Genomic DNA, 6,681 nt, shown 5'->3' with positions numbered 1-6,681 from the left:
CCCAATAAACAACTTGGACCAGCAAAGAAAAAGGTAATAATAATGATAATAGGTTGCATTTAGCTAACTTTCACCCTGAGTGGACTCACTTTAGTTAATGGCCATGGCTGAGATGGATTTCCATGCTTCCCCTACACACTCCCCCCCCCCAAAAAAAACTTCTTAAGTAGCTGTTTAAAAGAGTACCTGAACATTTTGTTTCATAATACACCCTCCTTCCATCCAGAAAATCTAAGTAATTACCAGCTAGCTGCCATGTTCCCCTTCTTGGGCAAGGCCATGTGTGGGTGGTCACAGATCAGATCCAGGTGCTCTTGGAAGAAACTGATGTTCTTGACCTTCTTGACCTTGACCTCACTTGATCTTCAACTGAGGGTTTAGGCCTGGTTTTGGCACAGAAACTGCTTTGGTCACACAGTATGATGACCTCTGTTGGGAGATAGGGAAAATATGTCCCTGTTAATTCTCATTGACCTCTCTCCTCAGTGCAAAAATTAGGAACATTGCCAAACATTTCTTCAAGATCTTTGCCTGGGGCAGGCAGAACTTTCACTCCTATACCACAGTTCCACAGTTCCACAAGAAGCAGGAATAGGGTTACCTATTTAAGTTGATGGTCACTCAAAATGGTTTGATCAAAATTGCTTCTATACATTGTGAAGCAAAATAATTATTTTATCAGCTTTCTTTAAAATTAAAAAGTGGAGCAAGCGCACATTATCTTGGCTTGGCCGTATTGCCAGAGTTAAAGTGATGCTACTGCTATGCCTCCTTGAAATTATCATAAAAATGACTCAAGCAATAGCCAACAATGATACTTATTCATTTATTCATCTAAATAGGAAGCCACAGCTACCTTGCCACCCATTGTACAGTGGTGCCTCGCAAGACGAAATTAATCCGTTCCGCGAGTCTCTTCATCTTGCGGTTTTTTCGTCTTGCGAAGCACGGCTATTAGCGGCTTAGCGGCTATTAGCAGCTTAGCGGCTATTAACTGCTTAGTGGCTTTAAGAAAAAGGAAACAAACTCACAAGAACTCGCAAGACGTTTCGTCTTGCGAAGCAAGCCCATAGGGAAATTCGTCTTGCGGAACGACTCAAAAAACAGAAAACTCTTTCGTCTTGCGCGTTTTTCGTCTTGTGAGGTACCACTGTACAGGCCCACAGCACAGGGAGGTGTGGCAGTAACCATTTTGAAATGATATTGTGATGTGACCAATCTATACCGCGCACATACCCCCCCCTTCTGTTGAATTCTTTAAAAAGTGTTCTGGATAACAATGGAACGTTAAATGGGCAGGGAATAGCTGAGGCTAACCATTCCAAAAATTATCTGTACCATCTCTAGACAATTTCTCAAATCCCTTTCGGAGCTCAAGGTCTGGAAAGAATGGGCAAACAAATTCACTCCTTTAATGTCACCCATGGTGACCCATTCTTGATCTTTCACCATGGAATTACTATGTGCTAACACTCCTGGGGCGTTAGTACAAAACCAAATAGCTCTTGACAAGCTCCAACTTGAAATTCATCATAAAGAACTCCTGAGGTCTCCCTGGCAACCTTATGAGATGCAATGAAGGCCTATATCAGAAGTAATAAAGCCTTATGACAGCTAAACAGGTGCTCCTAGGGTGAATGTGGACTTCCCTCTGGGTCTGCTGCCACCTTCACTCTTGAGGCTTGGGGAACAAAGGAGAAGAACTGGAGGTCAAAGCAGGGCTCAGGATGTGTCTGGAGGAGTCACTGGGGGGCTTCACTTTGCATTTGCCACCACTGATGCACACACAACAAGATCCAGCAGGAATAAGTTGGGTTAGAGCTCTAGTCCATGGGCACACTTGCCATGACAGTGAACATTTCAATATTATCCATCTCTCTGAGGCAGATGTGATTTCTGTAGTGTTCCAGCGTAGAAAGAGACTTGAAGCATTTCTCAAATTTTACAAGTCATGGACTATCATATGTTACAACATTCTTTACTGCTGACTTGTGACAGGGGCAGATTTTGGTAATATGGTGCCCTGAGCAAGGAAACCCGCCCCACCCCACCAAATATTTTTTTAATTTCACAGTAACTGTACAATGGTACAGTTGCTTTTTTATGGATCTTCTCGGTATTACTATTTTGCGCCCCCTTAGCTTGGTGCCCTGTGCGCAGGAACTGCCCACGCCACCCTAAATCTGGTGCTGTTTGTGATACTGTCTTTGAGAAAAGTAAAAGTAGGAATGTCTGAGCACTGCCTTCTGGGGAAATCATGAAGAGAAAGGGGTTTGTATTTTTTGCTGCTCTTAGACCTGGAACTGAAAAGGCTCCTGATTTGGAGGGTAGCTTGGAAGTACAGAGGAAGCATTGTCCTAGCAGTGATTTTTCTGGTTACACAATACACTGGCTGTTTCTTTGTGAAATCAAGCTTTGCCCTCATTTTCTGCTCTCACACAGAGTTGCCTGTAGCTCTGTCAGTGGCTGGGGGTGCTTAGGAAGTGACTGCTATTGTTTATTGCTGTGGCATTATTGTGAAGTATGGCATCACCACTCTGATTGACACAAGTCCAAAAAGCAAAAAGACAACAAGATAGTTAGTGCTTGGCCTGTGGGAACTGTGATAGCAATAGCAGAGCCAGCTGCCAAATATGTAGTCGTACATATGGTTTTCGAACGCCTTGTGCTTCAAACGTTTTGGCTCCCAAATGCCGTGTTCCGGTTTGCAAACTTTTTTTGGAAGCCAAATGTCCAACGTGGCTTACGCGGCTTCTGATTGAGTGTAGGAAGCCAATCGGAAGCCACACCTTGGTTTTCAAACGTTTTCGGAAGTCAAACAGAATGGATTCCGTTTGAGAACCAAGGTACGACTGTATTAGCATTTATATACCTACCAATTAAGTATTCAATGTGCTTTATATAGGGTATCCTGATGATCTTTGTAGTAATTATGTAATAAGGTTAGTACTCCTGCCCTCTTATTGCAACAATCCTTAAATATACACCAGTACTGCTGTTCTCATAATTCAGCTGGGAGTCTGAGAGAAAATGATTTAGTTAGTTTGGGGCTGTGTTGAGATTTATGAGTCGCATACCTCCTAAAGGAGGGGTGGGGAACCTGTGGTCCTCCAGATGTTGTGGACTAAAACACCCATCATCCCTGACCCCTGGCTATGCAGGTGAGACAGTTCAGTTACAGTCTAATAACATCTTGAGAGTGGCAGGTTCCCCATTTCTCCCCTGAAAGATCACGCCTGTGTCTTGGGGGTATTATTCGACCAGACTGTGCACAGATGCACAGGTGATATCTGTGGCCAGGAATGCTTTCCTCAGACTTGCCTTTCTATGCAAACTGCAACCTCTGGAAACAAGAACCTGGCGTCTGTGACCCAAGTACTGGTGAACTCAATGTTGGCCTACCACGATGTGTCCCACATAGGGCTTTATTTGAAGAGTATTCAGAAACTGCAATTGGTCTAGGGTGCGTCGCTGAGACTGCTGGCTGGCACTTGGCTACAAGACAATATAATATTTGTTCTCTAGGAACTATGCTGGTTACTAGTTAGTCGCTATGATCAATTCAAAGTGTTCTTTAATTTGTGATTTGACTGAACTCTTGTATAGATTGATGTTAATTGTGTGGGTGACTTTTGGAATAGGCTATAAATGAGAAGAAAATAAAAATGAAAGGAAAGCTGGAAACATCCCACCCTATAGCCCCCATTCAACCATTACATTATACCAGTTATTTCATGCAGCTTTAGAAACATGTAGATCGAGCCAAGGTAAGAAATTTATTCTGTGTGAAAACAATGAGGGGGCAAAGGTATCACCCAAAACATGTTTGTTAAAATAACTATGTCACACGCCGTAGAACCAGTTGTGAAACCACAAAAAAAGTATGTGATGTCTTGCTCAATACAAGAGGGCAATGCTTCAAATTACGGAGGCAGCATTATGCAGGATTACTTCCTTTGTAGTAATTTTGAAATAAAGATGTGGCAAAACATTGACCTGGAACTAGCAGCTAAGGCGTACCTAAATCCTAAAGCTCCAGAAAGGATGATGCTCAGGTCAGGTCAAGGCACCAAGAGAACAGAAGCTGGGCCCTGCTGTTTCCTTTCAACAATACCATTCAGTAAAAGCTGCAATGCCTGTAATAATGGAAGAACTAAGAAAGTATGGTAAAGTGGCCAGATTCAAAACCAATGAATCCAAATCAGAAATAATGTATATGGGTATTTCTCACTCTGATCAATCAACCACTCAAAACAGACCAGTTGTAAAATCTGCCACAAGGTAGATAGAGTGCCCATAACTAAAAATCTGTCAGCAAAGGAACTAAACTTCACACATTTACTTTTACAGGTACAATGGGATCATAGATCTTGGAAATACCGGTACCTGTATTCATCATGGTCAGGTCACATAGCTGCTGTAAAGATTGCTATCTATCATTCCAAAATTGTTGTTTATATTTCAAGTGCTGCCAATTATCATTACAACCAAATAATTCAAAATTTGGCAGTGCTTAATAATCAAGCTCATACACAAAGGGAGGGGAGCATGACTAGGCTACAGAATTATATCTGGAAGTGTTCCAACTGGTGGGGTTGGAATCCTACACCTGCAAACTTATTACAATGCCTTTCAACTAAAGGATTTGATGTCATTGATCCACAGATAATATGGTAAACAGTGGGTGGATATAGAAATTTTGGATCCAGTATGTAAAGCATGTCCTTTTCTACCCTCTTCACTTGCTAAAACCCATACCATTACAAATCCTTTCCTATACACCGCACTGAATATTTGGAAAACAAAGTTTAAAAAAATGGCTGCTCTGATATCTCTTTGCTTTTATCCATCTTACAATACGATACGATACGATATCTTTATTGTCATTGTCCCTTGTGGAACAATGAAATGAAAACTACATAAAACTACATAAAAACTACATAAAACTACCACAAAGTTACATAAAACTACATAAAAACTACATAAAACTACTACAAAAGTACATAAAACATTCAAAAACCCCTAAAAACTCTAAAACCTCATTTTAAAATACACTATACTACAGAGACCCCTTATGCTGCGTTTAGAACCAGAATTGCATTAGCATAGAAACTGTTTTTCAGGCGGCTAGTCCTGGCCTTTATAACCCTATACCTTCTTCCAGAAGGCAGAAGCTGAAAGAGATGCGTACTATCATGTGCTATCTCTGCCGCTTTCTTATGGCACCTGGCAGCATAGATTTGATCTAAGGTGGGAAGAGTGCACCCAATAATTCTCTCTGCAGTCTTTACAACCCTGGATAGCATTGTTTTTTCCCTGGCCGTGCAGCTCCCAAACCACACGCACAGACCATAAGTTAGTACGCTCTCCACAATGCAATGGTAGAATGCCATCAACAGGTCCTTTGAGAGATTGTTTTTCCGGAGGATTCTCAGAAAATATAACCTCTGCTGTGCTCTCTTCACCAGGTCTTTGCTGTTCTCTCCCCAGGTTAGGTCGTCTCTCAACTCCATTCCCAGAAATCGAAACACTGAGACCTGTTCCACGCACTTCCCCTCAATAATAAGTGGCTGAATATTCAATTTACATTTCCTAAAGTCCACAATGATCTCTTTTGTTTTCTTTAAGTTAAGCAGTAAGTTATTTTTCCTGCACCACTCCCCCAACTTCCTTCCTATAGGCCGTCTCCCCCTCTCCAGCCGTAATTAAACCAACCACCATTGTATCATCTGCGAACTTAATGATCTTATTACTGGGGTATTTGGGGGCACAGTCAGCTGTATAGAGCATGTATAAAAGTGGGCTCAACACACACCCCTGCAGCATCCCCGTATTCGTGATGAGATCCGCAGAGACGTGGGAACCCAACCTGACCCTTTGGGAACGGTTTGATAGAAAGTCTAATATCCACCTGCACAAACATGGTGGAAGTCCCAGGTCTAATAATTTGGGCACCAATCTATGCGGAAGAATAGTATTAAATGCAGAACTAAAGTCTACAAATAACAATCTCGCGTAGTTCCCTTGCTTCTCCAAATGAGTCAGGACAGCATGCAAAGCCATTGCCACAGCATCCTCTGTGGATCTCTTTGCCTTGTACGCAAACTGGTAAGGGTCAAGTCCCACTGGCAGACAAGATAAGAGGCGCTTCCTCACCAGTTTTTCGAAACATTTCATTATGGGTGTCAGCGCCACAGGGCGAAAATCATTCAGACTGTCTATCTTTGATGTTTTTGGCAGGGGTATAATGGTAGCGGATTTCAGACAGGGTGGAACAGTGGCTTGGGCCAGAGACTGGTTAAAAATCTTCGTAAAGATTCCTGCCAGTTGGTCCGAACAATCTCTTTTATTGAAGCGAGGCAATGTTTAGATTGGAATGGCTGGAAACAGACAGGCTTTTATAGACTTTTATGCAAATGGTATTCCTCTACGAAAAGAACAATTCACAGGGGACATACCAAATCTTAAATGGTTGTGGTACCATTTCAATCAGGCAGAGGGCCTTCTCAGTGGTGGCGCCCGCCCTGTGGAATGCCCTCCCATCAGATGTCAAGGAAATAAACAACTACCGTACCTGTCTTTTAGAAGACATCTGAAGGCAGCCCTGTTTAGGGAAGTTTTTAATGTTTGATTCTATTTTTAATATTCTGTTGGAAGCCGCCCAGAGTGGCTGGGGAAACC

Source organism: Podarcis muralis, chromosome 5 (genome assembly GCF_964188315.1).
Source record: "Podarcis muralis chromosome 5, rPodMur119.hap1.1, whole genome shotgun sequence".
Lineage (NCBI taxonomy): Eukaryota > Metazoa > Chordata > Lepidosauria > Squamata > Lacertidae > Podarcis > Podarcis muralis.
Note: the sequence above shows the minus strand (reverse complement) of the source record.